Genomic DNA, 3,920 nt, shown 5'->3' on the forward strand with positions numbered 1-3,920 from the left:
CATCTGGGGTCTTAAAAGCTTGCGAGCACAGTGATCACAATAGAGGGTCCCAGACAGAGTGGGAGAAAAATTCAAATTCACACACACACGCAAAAGACCAGGCTTGCTGGTCTGACAGAGACTAGAGAAACCCCAGGAGTATGGCCTCTGAATGCCTTTTTAACTCAGTACTGAAGGCACTCCTGAGGTTTGTCTTTCAGCCAAAGATTAGAAAATTCTATAGGGCCAACAATAACACACATGAGGGACTTGCTTCATAGTTCAGTCATGTATACAAGACTAATGGGCACTCCAACCCAAAAGCAAAGACAAGAAGGCAGCAAGGGGCAGGGAAACTGAAGGAATGGAAACAGGAAACCTGGGGTGGAGGAGACCGTTGACATATAGTGGGGTTGGCAACAAAAGCCACAAAACAATCTGTGTATTAACTAATGAGAAACTAATTTACTCTCTAAACTTTCACCTAAATCATGATTAAAAAAAAGAAAACTCAGAACCAAACCCACTGCCATCAAGTCAATTCCGACTCATAGTGACCCTACAGGACACAGTAGAACTGCCCCATCAAGTTTCCAAGGAGTGGCTGGTGGATTCGAACTGCCAACCTTTTGGTTTACAGCCATAACTCTTAAACACTGCACCACCAGGGCCCTGTCCGGAGCAAAGGACAGTGAAAAAAAACAAAGATTCAAGGGAGCAATTAGTCCAAAGGACTAATGGACCATGCGAACCACAGCGTACATGACCCCACGACCAGAAGAACTAGGTGGTGCTCAGCTTCCACTACCAACCGCTCCGACTGAGGTTACAACAGAGGGTTCTGGACAGAGCGGGAGAAGTATAGAGCAAAAAATCAAATTCACAAAAAAGACCAGATTTATTGGTCTGACAGAGAATGGAGAAACCCCTGAGACTATGGTCCTAAAACACCCTTCTGAACTTGAACTGAAGCAGTTCCCAGAGATCACCTTCGTGCCAAACGATAGACAAGCCCATAAAATAAACAATAATACCAGAGAGAAAGGTGCTCTTTAGAACAATCAATTGTAAGAGATTAAAAGGGCAATATTTGCCCAAAAGCAAAGATGAGAAGGCAGGAAAGGATAGAAAATCAGGACTAAAGGAAACGGGGAACCCAGAGTGGAAACAGGGAGAGTGCTGACACATTGTGGGGAATGAAGACAAGGCCATGAAACACTTTATGTACAAACTTTTGAATGGGAATCTAATTTGTTCTGTAAACTTTCACCGCATGCACAATAGAAAAGAAAAGAAAGAAATACAAAAACTAATCTTTGTTTTTTATACACTTCCTTGTTTGACGTAAGTGAGATCACACAGTATTTTCACTCAGCATGATTTTTCAAGGTTCATCCATGTTGTGGCATGCATCAGGATTCCCACTGTGTGTTCTGAAATTAAGTATATACTCACAAGGAGTTTGCAAAAATAGTACAGAGATGTCCCACCCATCAGCTTCCCCCAACGGCAACACCTTAGGATATATCACATTATCACAACCCAAGAATAACACATATTTTTCTCAGTGATGGAGTTGCAGTTGGTCGATTTGGTACTTAAGACCCTAGAAATCTCTTTCCATCTATCATGACTAACAAAATAGGTCCAGGCTTTTGTAGGACTGCTCTTTGAGGAGGAAGCTGACAAAGCTTTGCACCCACGCAAGCCAGTTCTTTGTGGTACAAATGTTTTTCTGATCTAGTCTATTTGCAAAGGGCCAAGAGTCACTGCAGTGGCAATAAATTGAGATGTTCCTGGCAACAGCATGGTACAGAGTGGAGCTGATGGATGCTAAAGGATAATCCAGGGACATAGCAGGGAGGAGAGCTAAGGACCAGCACAGTCGGTTATTGCAGAAGGTATTTGGATAGTTTATAAGGATATTTCCCACCTAAATGGGTTTCCTAATGAAATCAAATTTAGGTGATGGAAAACATCATTAAAATAGAGAAAACATCGGTATATTCTAGGCACCCTGAGAGTAATTTACTTATTTTTCTTGGATGAAATCGCTTCTACAGAGATACACTATTCTCTTTTAGGAAGATGAGCATAAAAGCATAGGAACTCAATTGTAGGTATTAAAACATAGATTTCTGGCTGCTTGTAAAAGAAACACAAACAACAGTGGGTTATATCCAATAGAAATTTCTTTCTCTCACCAAAACTATCCTTAGAGCCAGGCAAGTGAGGACCATGTCCTGGGCTTCTTGATTCAGAGCCCTTGGCTAGTCCTCCACCCTGTGAGTCAAGAGCTCTGAGAGGCAAAGGGGACATACTTACCCAAAGAGCTTCCATCTCTTCTTCTAAACTACACTCTAGGGACTTAACCAGTTGCGGTCAAGTGTATTTCAATTCATGGTGACCCCGTGTCATGGATTGAATTGTGTTCCCCCACAATACCTGTCAACTTGGCTAGGTCATGATTTCCTTGTATGATTGTCTCCCATTTTATCATCTGATTTCCTTATGTGCTGTAAATCCTATCACTATGATGTAATAAAATGGATTAGTGACAGTTACACTGATGAGATCTACAAGATTAGATGGTGTCTTAAACCAATCTCTTTTGAGATATAAAAGACAGAAGTGAGCAGAGAGATATAGGGACCTCATACCACCAAGAAAGCAGTGCAGGGAGCAGAGCGCTTCCTTTGGACCTGAGGTTCCTGCACCGAGATGCTCCCAGACCAAGGCAAGACTGATGACAAGGACCTTCCTCCAGAGCCAACAGAGAGAGAAAGCCTTCCCCTGGAGCTGGTGCCCTGAATTCGGATTTCTAGCCTACTGGACTGTGAGGGAATAAACTTCTCTTAGTTAAAGCCATCCACTTGTGGTATTTCTGTTACAGCAGCACTAGGTGACTAAGACACCCATGTGTGTCAGAGTAGAACTGCTCCAGAGGATTTTCAATGACTGATTCTTTAGATGTAGATCCCCATTCTCCTGAGACGCCTCTGAGTGGACTTGAGCCTCCAGCCTTTTGGTTAGCAGCCGAGAGTGTTAACTGTTTGACCAACCCAGGGACTCCTCTAGGTGCTTGGGATCCCTGAATTCCCTACACAGATGGTCCCAAGCCTGCTTCCAAGACTTGTGAGCCTCTTCCTGGGCCCACCCTCCCAAAGGGGGACCTGCTGCTGCTGTGCGCACTCCTGAGTCCCAGGTGACCAAAGGATGACTGTTTTGGGAAACTATGTGGGGCTGGAGGTTGGAGGGAACTTGGATTTGCAGGGAAAAGAAGCAGGGCAGACTGCAGGTAGGGCCCAGCAGCTGACCTCCGCACAGCTGCCACATTCTGCTGGGGGAACTCTGAGGAGCCCCAGAGCTCTAAATTCAAGTCTGCCTGTCTTAACTAGGTAGATAGAGGGCTCATATTTTCTTAGTGTAAGTTTGAAAATTTTCATGAGGAAATATGTTTTAGAATTGCCCCAGCAGTTCATATGTGTTAATAATAAAGGTAACATTTTTGTTGGCCTTAGTGGAAGAAAACATGGAGAGTGGAGGTGTGTTGGGCTTTGGAGCTCCTAAACTAAGGGTCAAGTCATCAGAGTCAAAGGAGTCCTGGTGGTTCAGTGCTTAAGTACTGTGCTGCTAACCAAAAGGTCGGTGGTTCGAACCTACCAGTCGTTCTGTGGGAGAAAGGATGTGGCAATCTGCTTTCGTAAAGCTTACAGCCTTGGAAACTCTATACGGCAGTTCTACTCTGTCCTACAGGGTCGCTGTGAGTCAGGATCTACTCCATGGACAAAGGGCTTGGTTTTTGGTGTTTGAGTCAGGCTGTTAGCGCCGCAGAGAATGAGGGCTAGCTCTTTAAATGGCTCTACAGCGCCATCTAGAGGAAAAGCCTCGCAAATTCTCTTGATTAGGATAATGTTATATTAGGGAGATATTAGTTAATA

The sequence above is a fragment of the Loxodonta africana genome, chromosome 1 (genome assembly GCF_030014295.1).
Source record: "Loxodonta africana isolate mLoxAfr1 chromosome 1, mLoxAfr1.hap2, whole genome shotgun sequence".
In the NCBI taxonomy this organism is placed as follows: Eukaryota; Metazoa; Chordata; class Mammalia; order Proboscidea; family Elephantidae; genus Loxodonta; species Loxodonta africana.